Raw genomic sequence first — 14,064 nt, 5'->3', positions numbered from 1 at the left:
ACATAGTGGAAAAATTAATGAGTTGCAAGAATCCATAGAGAGACAACATGTAGAAATCCAAAAGATTAACAATAAAATTACAGAATTAGACAACGCAATAGGAAGTCAGAGGAGCAGACTCGAGCAATTAGAATGCAGACTGGGACATCTGGAGGACCAGGGAATCAACACCAACATAGCTGAAAAAAAATCAGATAAAAGAATTAAAAAAAATGAAGAAACCCTAAGAATCATGTGGGACTCTATCAAGAAGGATAACCTGTGGGTGATTGGAGTCCCAGAACAGGGAGGGGGGACAGAAAACACAGACAAAATAGTTGAAGAACTCCTGACAGAAAACTTCCCTGACATCATGAAAGACGAAAGGATATCTACCCAAGATGCTCGTCGAACCCCATATAAGATTGATCCAAAAAGAAAAACACCAAGACATATTATCATCAAACTCACCAAAACCAAAGATAAACAGAAAATTTTAAAAGCAGCCAGGGAGAAAAGAAAGGTTTCCTTCAAGGGAGAATCAATAAGAATAAGTTCAGACTACTCAGCAGAAACCATGCAGGCAAGAAGGGAATGGGACGAAAGATACAGAACACTGAAGGAGAAAAACTGCCAGCCAAGGATCATATATCCAGCAAAACTCTCTCTGAAATATGAAGGCGAAATTAAGATATTTACAGACAAACACAAGTTTAGAGAATTTACAAAAACCAAACCAAAGCTACAAGAAATACTAAAGGATATTGTTTGGTCAGAGAACCAATAATATCAGATACCAGCACAACACAAGGTCACAAAACAGAACGTCCTGATATCAACTCAAATAGGGAAATCACAAAAACAAACAAATTAAGATTAATTAAAAAAAAAAAATACACATAACAGGGAATCATGGAAGTCAATAGGTAAAAGATCACAATAATCAAAAAGAGGGACTAAATACAGGAGGCATTGAACTGCCATATGGAGAGTGATACAAGGCGATATAGAACAATACAAGTTAGGTTTTTACTTAGAAAAATAGGGGTAAATAATAAGGTAACCACAAAAAGGTATAACAACTCTATAACTCAAGATAAAAGCCAAGAAAAACATAACGACTCAACTAACATAAAGTCAAACACTATGAAAATGAGGATCTCACAATTTACTAAGAAAAACGACTCAGCACAAAAAAGTATGCGGAAAAATGAAATTGTCAACAACACACATAAAAAGGCATCAAAATGACAGCACTAAAAACTTATTTATCTATAATTACCCTGAATGTAAATGGACTAAATGCACCAATAAAGAGACAGAGAGTCACAGACTGGATAAAGAAACACGATCCATCTATATGCTGCCTACAAGAGACACACCTTAGACTTAGAGACACAAACAAACTAAAACTCAAAGGATGGAAAAAAGTATATCAAGCAAACAATAAGCAAAAAAGAAGAGGAGTAGCAATATTAATTTCTGACAAAATAGACTTTAGACTTAAATCCACCACAAAGGATAAAGACGGACACTATATAATGATAAAAGGGACAATTGATCAGGAAGACATAACCATATTAAATATTTATGCACCCAATGACAGGGCTGCAAGATACATAAATCAAATTTTAACAGAATTGAAAAGTGAGATAGATACCTCCACAATTATAGTAGGAGACTTCAACACACCACTTTCAGAGAAGGACAGGACATCCAGTAAGAAGCTCAATAGAGACACGGAAGATCTAATTACAACAATCAACCAACTTGACCTCATTGACTTATACAGAACTCTCCACCCAACTGCTGCAAAATATACTTTTTTTTCTAGCACACATGGAACATTCTCTAGAATAGACCACATATTAGGTCATAAAACAAACCTTTGCAGAGTCCAAAACATCGAAATATTACAAAGCATCTTCTCAGACCACAAGGCAATAAAACTAGAGATCAATAACAGAAAAACTAGGGAAAAGAAATCAAATACTTGGAAAATGAACAATACCCTCCTCAAAAAAGACTGGGTTATAGAAGACATCAAGGAGGGAATAAGGAAATTCATAGAAAGCAACGAGAATGAAAATACTTCCTATCAAAACCTCTGGGACACAGCAAAAGCAGTGCTCGGAGGCCAATTTATATCGATAAATGCACACATACAAAAAGAAGAAAGAGCCAAAATCAGAGAACTGTCCCTACAACTTGAACAAATAGAAACTGAGCAACAAAAGAATCCATCAGGCACCAGAAGAAAACAAATAATAAAAATTAGAGCTGAACTAAATGAATTAGAGAACACAAAAACAATTGAAAGAATTAACAAAGCCAAAAGCTGGTTCTTTGAAAAAATTAACAAAATTGATAAACCATTGGCTAGACTGACTAAAGAAATACAGGAAAGGAAACAAATAACCCGAATAAGAAACGAGAAGGACCACATCACAACAGAACCAAGTGAAATTAAAAGAATCATTTCAGATTATTATGAAAAATTGTACTCTAACAAATTTGAAAACCTAGAAGAAATGGATGAATTCCTAGAAAAACACTACCTACCTAAACTAACACATTCAGAAGCAGAACAACTAAATAGACCCATAACAAAAAAAGAGATTGAAACGGTAATCAAAAAACTCCCAACAAAAAAAAGCCCTGGACTGGACGGCTTCACTGCAGAGTTCTACCAAACTTTCAGAGAAGAGTTAACAGCACTACTTCTGAAGGTATTCCAAAGCATAGAAAATGACGGAATACTACCCAACTCATTCTATGAAGCTACCATCTCCCTGATACCAAAACCAGCTAAAGACATTACAAAAAAAAGAAAATTATAGACCTATATCCGTCATGAACATTGATGCAAAAATCCTCAACAAAATTCTAGCCAATAGAATCCAACAACACATCAAAAAAATAATTCACCCTGATCAAGTGGGATTTATACCAGGTATGCAGGGATGGTTTAATATCAGAAAAACCATTAATGTAATCCATCACATAAATAAAACAAAAGACAAAAACCACATGATCTTATCAATTGATGCAGAAAAGGCATTTGACAAAGTCCAACACCCATTTATGATAAATACTCTTACCAAAATAGGAATTGAAGGAAAATTCCTCAACATAATAAAGGGCATCTATGCAAAGCCAACAGCCAATATCACTCTAAATGGAGAGAACCTGAAAGCATTTCCCTTGAGAACGGGAACCAGACAAGGATGCCCTTTATCACCGCTCTTATTCAACATCGTGCTTAAAGTCCTAGCCAGGGCAATTAGGCTAGACAAAGAAATAAAGGGTATCCGGATTGGCAAGGAAGAAGTAAAGTTATCACTATTTGCAGATGACATGATTATATACACGGAAAACCCTAAGGAATCCTCCAGAAAACTTCTGAAACTAATAGAAGAGTTTGGCAGAGTCTCAGGTTATAAAATAAACATACAAAAATCACTTGGATTCCTCTACATCAACAAAAAGAACACCGAAGACGAAATAACCAAATCAATACCATTCACAGTAGCCCCCAAGAAGATAAGATACTTAGGAATAAATCTTACCAAGGATGTAAAAGACCTATACAAAGAAAACTACAAAGCTCTACTACAAGAAATTCAAAAGGACATACTTAAGTGGAAAAACATACCTTGCTCATGGATAGGAAGACTTAACATAGTAAAAATGTCTATTCTACCAAAAGCCATCTATACATTTAACGCACTTCCGATCCAAATTCCAATGTCATATTTTAAGGGGATAGAGAAACAAATCACCAATTTCATGTGGAAGGGAAAGAAGCCCCGGATAAGCAAAACACTACTGAAAAAGAAGAAGAAAGTGGGAGGCCTCACTTTACCTGATTTCAGAACCTATTATACAGCCACAGTAGTCAAAACAGCCTGGTACTGGTACAACAACAGGCACATAGACCAATGGAACAGAATTGAGAACCCAGACGTAGATCCATCCACGTAGGAGCAGCTGATATTTGACAAAGGACCAGTGTCAATTAATTGGGGAAAAGAAAGCCTTTTTAACAAATGGTGCTGGCATAACTGGATATTCGTTTGCAAAAAAATGAAACAGGACCCATACCTTACACCATGCACAAAAACTAACTCCAAGTGGATCAAAGACCTAAACATAAAGACTAAAACAATAAAGATCATGGAAGAAAAAATTGGGACAACCCTAGGAGCCCTAATACAAGGCATAAACAGAATACAAAACACTACCAAAAATGATGAAGAGAAACCCAGTAACTGGGAGCTCCTAAAAATCAAACACCTATGCTCATCTAAAGACTTTACCAAAAGAGTAAAAAGACCACCTACAGACTGGGGAAGAATTTTCAGCTATGACATCTCCGACCAGCGCCTGATCTCTAAAATCTACATGATTCTGTCAAAACTCAACCACAAAAAGACGAACAACCCAATCAAAAAGTGGGCAAAGGATATGAACACACATTTCACTAAAGAAGATATTCAGGCAGCCAACAGATACATGAGAAAATGCTCCCGATCATTAGCCATTAGAGAAATGCAAATTAAAACTACGATGAGATTCCATCTCACACCAGCAAGGCTGGCATTAATCCAAAAAATACAAAATAATAAATGTTGGAGAGGCTGCGGAGAGACTGGAACTCTTATACACTGCTGGTGGGAATGTAAAATGGTACAACCACTTTGGAAATCTATCTGGCGTTATCTTAAACAGTTAGAAATAGAACTACCATACAACCCAGAAATCCCACTTCTGGGACTATACCCTAGAGATACAAGAGCCTTCATACAAACAGATATATGCACACCCATGTTTATTGCAGCTCTGTTTACAATAGCAAAAAGTTGGAAGCAACCAAGGTGTCCATCAACGGATGAATGGGTAAATAAATTGTGGTATATTCACACAATGGAATACTACGCATCGATAAAGAACAGTGACGAATCTGTGAAACATTTCATAACATGGAGGAACCTGGAAGGCATTATGCTGAGCGAAATTAGTCAGAGGCAAAAGGACAAATATTGTATAAGACCACTATTATAAGATCTTGAGTAATAGTAAACCTGAGAAGAACACATACTTTTGTGGTTACGAAGGGGGGAGGGAGGGAGGGTGGGAGAGGGTTTTTTATTGATTAATCAGTAGATAAGAACTGCTTTAGGTGAAGGGAAAGACAACACTCAATACATGGAAGGTCAGCTCAGTTGGACTGGACCAAAAGCAAAGAAGTTTCCGGGATAAAATGAATGCTTCAAAGGTGAGCAGAGCAAGGGCTGGGGTCTGGGGAACATGGTTTGCGGGGACTTCTAAGTCAATTAGCAAAATAATTCTATTATGAAATCATTCTGCATCCCACTTTGAAATGTGGCGTCTGGGGTCTTAAATGCTAACAAGCGGCCATCTAAGATGCATCAATTGGTCTCAACCCACCTGGAGCAAAGGAAAATGAAGAACACCAAGGCCACACGACAACTAAGAGCCCAAGAGACAGAAAGGGCCACATGAACCAGAGACCTACATCATCCTGAGACCAGAAGAACTAGTTGGTGCCCGGCCATAATCGATGACTGCCCTGACAGGGAGCACAGCAGAGGACCCCTGAGGGAGCAGGAGATCAGTGGGATACAGACCCCAAATTCTCATAAAAAGACCAAACTTAATGGTCTGACTGAGACTAGAGGAACCCCGGCGGCCATGGTCCCCAGACCTTCTGTTGGCACAGGACAGGAACCATCCCCGAAGACAACTCATCAGACATGAAAGGGACTGGTCAGCGGGTGGGAAAGTGACGCTGATGAAGAGTGAGCTAATTATATCAGGTGGACACTTGAGATTGTGTTGGCAACTCTTGTCTGGAGAGGGGATGGGAGGATAGAGAGAGAGGGAAGCCGGCAAAATTGTCAAGAAAGGAGAGACTGAAAGGGCTGACTCAAGAGGGGGAGAGCAAGTGGGAGTAGGGAGTGAGATGTATGTAAACTTATATGTGACAGACTGATTGGATTTGTAAACGTTCACTTGAAGCTTAATAAAAGTTGTTAAAAAAAAATACTTTGTAGAAAAATGAAATGAGGAACTTACAAATAAAAAGTGATTTCTTAAGAACATGAAGAAAAGAAAAATAGACCCTAATCAAGTTTTTCTTTCAAATACAGACATGCTTAAGATGAGCCAGATCTCTTCTTTACCAAGAAACTTCAGTGATATAAGGTGAAAATTTTCCAAGGACTAGGACATTGAGATTTCACCTGCAAACTCTATTTTTCCAAGAGTAGGAAGACTCACAAATACATGTAATCCCAGTATCACAACAACTCCAGCTCCAACTCAAGGATGTCTTTTTAAGCACAGATTTTTTTTTTCCTGTTGCTCTCACATTTCCTCCTTTCAGGAGACAGGGTCCTGGGATCAATATTGTTTATTTTTCAGAAACATAGCAGCACTGTGGAGAGCTCTTACAAATGTGCCATAAACTTAGAGCATAAAATGAAATTTCCTATGGTACCATTATGCCACACGGGCCTAAACGGAGTTATAATTCATATAGAGTTATTGAATATTTTTTGTATATTTTTATCGTTAAATCCTGGTGTATTAGAAACCCAAAGCAATCATGGTGTAGTTAAGCATGTTATATCAAAGCTGTTTTGTGGGTAATGAGTACTTCTTAATCTATCTTTCATACAACTCAAAATACTCTCTAAATGTCAGTCATCCTGTTACTGTACATTGTGTTCAGATAATGTGATCAGCATCACGCCTGGTTGAAATCCTGGCCCTTCCCTGACCTTTAGCAAATCCTCTGTATTCTCAAGGCTCCTCTTCCTTATCTGCAAGATAATGCAACAGTGATGCCTATGTCAGAGGGCTGTTGGGAGAAGCAGATAAGGTGCTGTGTAAAATGTCTGGCACAATATAGGATTCAGAGAAGATCTTCAATTACCAATTAATAACAGTTAACATAATATTATTATTTTTAACTATAGATAAGTATTAGCCCCACTTGTCTTAATCACCTAGGGCTGCCATAACAAAAATACCACAAATGGGTGGCTTTAAAGAACAGAAGTATATTGAATCATAGTTTTGGAGGCTAGAAGTCCCATTCAGGGCATCGGCTCTAGGAAAGAGTCCTTCTTTGTCAGTAGCCCTGGGTGTTCCATGACATTCTTTGGCTTGCAGACAGCGCCTCCCATGGTCTCTTTCCCTTTGTGTCTCTGTGTCCTTGCTCCCTTTTATGAGGTACCACTCAGAAGGGATTAGGGTTAGGACTCATCCTACTCTAGTATGACCTCATTAACATAATGAAAGGGAGCCCCTATTTCCAAATCAGGAATATTGAGGTACAGGGGTTAGGACTTCAATGCAACTTTTCTGGATTGAACACATAACATCACTTCTTTCCAGATTTTGCTCATGTTCCACTAACTCAGTAGAAACCCACATCCAATCAAGTGCCCTATGGCCTTTCTTCCAGTTTCTGAATTCACACAGAATATACCATCTGAACCACGTGATCCAGCTCCTGATCATGTGCTTTTATGGATTTTTCTCCAGGTAATGTTGTGTGTGTAACTCCTATCACCTCCTCTAGGAAATTCTCCACGATACTCCTTATGTCCCCTGCAGACTTGACCAGGCTCTCCCGCTCAGTGCTTCCCTCGTATTCTGTCTTTCTCTCTATTATAGCAAGTAGTGCTGAATCATACATTTTAATTTGTAAATGCCTTCCCTATCCTACTGTGCCTTCTTGAGAACAAAGACTTTGCCTGACTTATTTCTCAGTCCCAGAACTGGCACAGAGTAGGTGCTAATGAACTGAACTGAACCATGCTTAGATCACACATTTCTAGAAAGTGGATACTGCTTTTATACTATCTTTTTGCCACTCTACAGTAGGACAGAGTCACTAGGTTTATAATGCTTTTCTTCACGATGTTTCTTCTACTAGCCATCCTACCCAGGTGATGACCAATAGAACGTAAGTAAGGCAGGAGGTTCATAAATGCAACAGGAAAAAAGTATCCATATAAAAAACGGGGGTGAATTCTGAACAGATTAAACAGGTATTACAGGACTTTCCAAAATCTTTCATATGATAATATCAGTTATGACTCTTCAAGGGTATAAAATTGGAACTCAGAACTCCATTTCTATTGCAGAAGGAAGGGTGTCTTATTTCCATGCTACATTCTTTTAGGAACCCTGCAGAGACCAACATGAATATGACCCACCAGTGAAGTCATGTTTTTAATCTTGAGAAACCTACTGACTTTTAAAATCATGTGGCTCCAATTTGTATGTTCCCTTGAGCTAGAGTTGTGAGTGATATATATAAACACCATGGTTACATACATATAACCTTGCCCTTTGTTCGTTTCCTTCACAATTCTATTGCTTCTTTCTTTCCTCCCTTCATCCCTCCCTCTCTCCATCCCTTCTTTCCTGCTTTTTTATTTGTTGATTCATCTGTTGTGGCTCTCTTTCAACTAGAATGTACATACCACAAGGGTTGAAAGTTCTTGTGTTTGTTTTTTTTTTACCACTAAAATTCAAGGGTCTAGAATGTCACCAAAGAAGCCCTGGTGGCACAACATTTAAGCACTGGCTGCTAACCAAAAGGTTGGTGGTTCTAACCCAGCAACAGCTACGTGGGAGAAAAGACCTGGTGATCTGCTCCCATAAAGCAGTTCTACTCTGTCCTGTATGGTCACTATGAGTTGGAATCAACTCTACAGCACACAACAATGAAGAATGTCACCTGGAATAAACTAAGTCCTTGGTAAATATTTAGAAATGAAAAGAACGGCCCTTCTTCAATTGTGCAAATTTAAATAAATAGTAATCAGACATCTGTGATCACCTAAATAGTGATCACCTAAATGATCTGTTTGCTGAACTGAACCATTGTTTGGCTTAATGGAAAAAAATCACCAAGTTGTTTAAACACAGCATACCGGTAGTACAGATCTTCTATTGAGGCACCAGATCAGTTCTAAAAGGAATTGTATTCGGCAAGAAAGGGGAACCCCTAAGGCTTTATGTGGGGTTAAAGCATAAACTCAGGGAACCTGGGACCTTGCTAGATGAGCCAGGTGTTCCTCTTGTCATAGGGTGCTCTCCTTGTCATAGGGACAGAGGCAGAGCCAGATTACTCAATAAGCAAGGTACACATGGAACCAATTGTGCCTTCCCACCAATGTGCAGTGCACAATTTCACCTATCCTCCACCACATCAGAAATGTGGTGAAACCCATGTGAAATTGCTCACCACAGATTAGCAAGTAAATACAATGAAGCCTGTGCATACCTTGCTCTATGCAAGCCAGTACATACAGTGCTTACTGGTTAATCTGTCCCTGGCAGAGGCATCTTTCAGTGGAGACATAAAGCTGTGATGGATGATGGCCCATGAGCCCCAGGGGGAGTTTCTATTTCACTTGAATTTCTTTTTCCTGTTGCAAATTGTATTTGGGGCTTTTTATAAGACGATTGATGGCAAATCCCTCTTTTTGTTGTTGGTAAGTCATTGAATATTTGTATTTGTCATTATCACTTCAAGACTAAAAACCAAGTCAATCAGTGGATGAAAACTCAGTATGTGACAGTGTTCCTATTCCATCCTGTTCCAATAAAACAGATAAGGTTCCAGGGACAGACTTCCCTGCCCTTTCAAGAGATTTCTCCTAATCTGTGGCTGTAAATGACAGCATCTATCCTAACATCTCAGGAAACTGGCCAAAGTAATTTCTTTTTGTGTCTCTTGTTACAATGACTTGAATAGTCAGATACTGAAACATATACGACTTAGATTAAAGGAAATGGCAGCATTATACTGCAATGACAGGGAAGCAATTATTGCAAACGAGGACATTTACCAGAAGATGCCTATCTGCGAATTCTCCTTGGCAGGAAAAAAATGATGCAAGACCTTCTGCCAGAGTCCTGTCCTTTTTTTATAGAGAGGACATCTGGAGCTCACCAAGAAAGCATATTTCTAAACAATGCCTCTAGGAAACTTGTGTCTTCACATAATAATACGATATCTCACCTTTGAGCCTGTTAACTTTTCTGAATTCCTTAATTAGCTTTGCATGGTGAAATCTGTATTGTCAAGACTTGACTCATGGCAATGACAGGTGCTTACGTAGAGAAGGGAGTTCCCCATGGGCCAGAGAAGGAAGATCGTCTTCATACTTTGACTTAATGTTTAACACGCAGGGGGAAAATCTTGTTTCCTTATTTCTAAGTTACCCGAGGAGTGGAAGGAGTCTATGTACTAAAATGTGATGTATTCAAAATCTGTATGTTCTAAATTGTGTTCACATTTATATTTAACAGATTTCAAAGAAGAAAAAAAACGATTTAGCCATTTTAAGTTGAGGATTATAAGGACTGAAAAAAATTGAAATACAGGTAATATGTGTCATGAACCACAAGCATGATGTCTAATGAATGATGATTTTCATTAGAAAGATGTCCAACCAAATATTCTGCAAACCACCCCCCAATGCCTAGCACAGTGTTATCAACACTGAAGGTACCCCTTATTTCTCAAATTTTTCACTGAACAAGAGAGTAAATAAATGAATTAATGCAGCAGCAAGAGAGAAAATGAGATGCCTTCAAACTCAAAGGTAGGCTATTTCTGTAGTCAGCTCTTATTGACAGTCTTCATGAGATTGGGGAAAATGCCCTTAAGTTGTATTTTGGCTGAGAGAATTTTTCTCCATATCAAGAGGGTCCATCCAACGAAATGAAGATCCTGTTTGTTTTTCTCACCATAGTTTTCCTAAATTCCTAATATATTTTCTTTTAAAATAATTTTTATTGTGCTTTAAGTGAAAGTTTACAAGTCAAGTCAGTCTGTTACATATAAGCTTATACACACCTTACTCCATACTCCCACTTACTCTCCCCCTAATGGGTCAGGCCGCTCCCTCCTTCCAGTCTGTCCTTTCGTGCCGGTTTTGCCAGTTTCTAACCCACTCTACCCTCCCATCTCCCCTCTAGACAGGAGACGCCAACACAGTCTCAAGTGACCACCTGATACAAGTAGCTCACTCTTCATCAGCATCTCTCTCCAACCCATTGTCCAGTCCCTTCCATGTCTGATGAGTTGTCTTCGGGAATGGTTCCTGTCCTGGGCCAACAGAAGGTTTGGGGACCATGACCACCGGGATTCTTCTAGTCTCAGTCAGACCATTAAGTATGGTCTTTTTATGAGAATTTGGGGTCTGCATCCCACTGATCTCCTGCTGCCTCAGGAGTTCTCTGTTGTGCTCCCTGTCAGGGCAATCATCGGCTGTGGCCAGGCACCATCTAGTTCTTCTGGTCTCAGGATGATGTAAGTCTCTGGTTCATGTGGCCCTTTCTGTCTCTTGGGCACATAGTTATCGTGTGACCTTGGTGTTCTTCATTCTCCTTTGATCCAGGTGGGTCGAGACCAATTGATGCATCTTAGATGGCCGCTTGTTAGCATTTAAGACCCCAGGTGCCACATTTCAAAGTGGGATGCAAAATGTTTTCGTAATAGAATTATTTTGCCAATTGACTTAGAAGCCCCCTTAAGCCATAGTCCCCAAACCCCCTCCCTCGCTCCGCTGACCTTCGAAGCATTCAGTTTATCCTGGAAACTTCTTTGCTTTTGGTCCAGTCCAGTTGAGCTGACCTTCCGTGTATTGAGTATTGTCCTTCCCTTCACCTAAAGTAGTTCTTATCTACTAACTAATCAGTAAATAACCCTCTCCCACCCTCCCTCCCTCCCTCCCTACCTCGTAACCACAAAAGTATGTGTTCTTTCCAGTTTACACTATTTCTCAAGATCTTATAATAGTGGTCTCATACAATACTTGTCCTTTTGCATCTGACTAATTTCACTCAGCATAATGCCTTCCAGGTTCTTCCATGTTATGAAATGTTTCATAGATTCATCACTGATCTTTATTGATGTGTAGTATTCCATTGTGTGACTATACCATAAGTTATTTAACCATTCATCCGTTGATGGACACCTTGGTTGCTTCCATCTTTTTGCCATTGTAAACAGTGCTGCAATAAACATGGGTGTGCATATCTGTTCGTGTAAAGGCTCTTATTTCTCTAGGGTATATTCCGAGGAGTGGGATTTCTGGGTTGTATGGTAGTTCTAGTTCTAACTTTTTAAGAAAATGCCAGATAGATTTCCAAAGTGGTTGTACCATTTTACATTCCCACCAGTAGTGTATAAGAGTTCCAATCTCTCCACAGCCTCTCCAACATTTATTATTTTGTGTTTTTTGGATTAATGCCAGCCTTGTTGGAGTAAGATGGAACCTCATCGTAGTTTTAATTTGCATTTCTCTAATGGCTAATGATTGAGAGCATTTTCTCATGTATCTGTTATCTGCCTGAACTAATATCGTATTTTTTGAATCAATGAAATATTTTGTTCTGTAATATTGTATGACAAAACAGTATGTATTCTTGGATTTTTCCTTCTTGGCTCACTTCTGAAAATGAGTTGGGCCCATTCTAACTGCACTCTGCTCCCACATGCTTTGTTTGAATCATCAGCCTTCACTTTAAGGAAAGCTGTGTGCCATGTCTGGAATCAGCTGGGGACTTCCAGGAATGCGTGGCTTTCTAAAACCTACTTTATTGGGAAAGGGAGTGAGCGAAGACTCACATGAAATTTTAAGATAAAATTAGGCCACTGATATTTTCACTGAACTTATACACGTATCCTGAATTTTGGTCTCTAGGATTCTGTTTTTTCAATTGCTCAAAGAAAACCAACTTGGGCAGCAAATGTGTCTGCCCAGAAACTAATGAACAAGGAGAACCTAACACAAAGGAAATTGTGCAAATGAAATGGGAACCATTGTGCTTGTACTCCAGGAGCTGCATTCCATTTCGGGAGATAAGATTATCATTCAGACACAAAGGGAACAGGTTGAAAATAATCATGGGGCAATGTACACACAAGTATGCAGTGTTGTCTTAAAATATTGTATTATTAAAAACCTAATGAACAAGCACTGTGAACATTTCGAAGAGAAAAAAGAAGAGAAAGGAGCATAGGTGGCCCAAGTGATTTGTGATCCGCTGCTAATCTAAGTAAAGTTTGTCAGTTTGAATCCACCTAGTGGCTCTGCAAAAGAAAAGCCTGGAGAATTGCTTCCATAAAGATTACAGCTAAGAAAACCCTATAGAGCAGTTCTACTCTGTCACACATGGGGTCACCATGAGTCAGGGACCTACTTGAGGGCAGCTAACAACAACAACAGAGAATGAATATAAACTGTAATTTCATGATTTAGAGACTTAAAGCTATTAATATTTTGTTGTTTTCCCAGTATTTTTTCTATGTTCATGGGCATATGTGTATAAGGATGAGTACTGGAATCATACCTATATTTAATTTTGTAATCTTTTTTTTTTGCTGAACATGATAAATATGAATATTTGTCTATATCATTCACTCTGAAGTCTTATACTATCCTTACAATGTTACATCACCCTGTTATTGTTAGGTGGCGTCGAGTTGGTTACAACTCATAGCAACCCTATGTACAACAGAATGAAACACTGCCTGGTCCTGCATCATCCTCACAATTGTTGCTATGTTTGAGCCCGTTGTTGCAGCCACTATGTCAATCCATCTCATTGAGGGTCTTCCTTTTTTTCGCTCACCCTCTACTTTACCACACATGATGTCCTTCTCCAGGGAATGGTCCCTCCTGGTAACATGTCCAAAGCATGTGAGAAGAAGCCTAGCCATTCTTGCTTCTAAGGATCATTCTGGCTTTACTTTTTCCAAGACAGATTTGTTCATTCCTCTGGCAATCCATGGTATATTCAATATTCTTCACCAACACCATAATTCAGAGGCATGAATTCTTCAGTCTTCCTTATTCATTGTTCAGCTTTCATGCATACAAGGTGACTGAAAACACCACGGCTTGTGTCAGGCACACCTGAGTCCTCAAGGTGACATCTTTGCTTTTTAACACTTTAGAGGTCTTTTGCAATAGATTTGCCCAATGCAATATGTCATTTGATTTCTTAACTGTTGCATCTATGGAC

Source organism: Loxodonta africana, chromosome 2 (genome assembly GCF_030014295.1).
Source record: "Loxodonta africana isolate mLoxAfr1 chromosome 2, mLoxAfr1.hap2, whole genome shotgun sequence".
NCBI classification, from domain to species: Eukaryota; Metazoa; Chordata; class Mammalia; order Proboscidea; family Elephantidae; genus Loxodonta; species Loxodonta africana.
The sequence above is the reverse complement of the archived record's forward strand: the minus strand, read 5'-3'. Positions refer to the sequence as shown.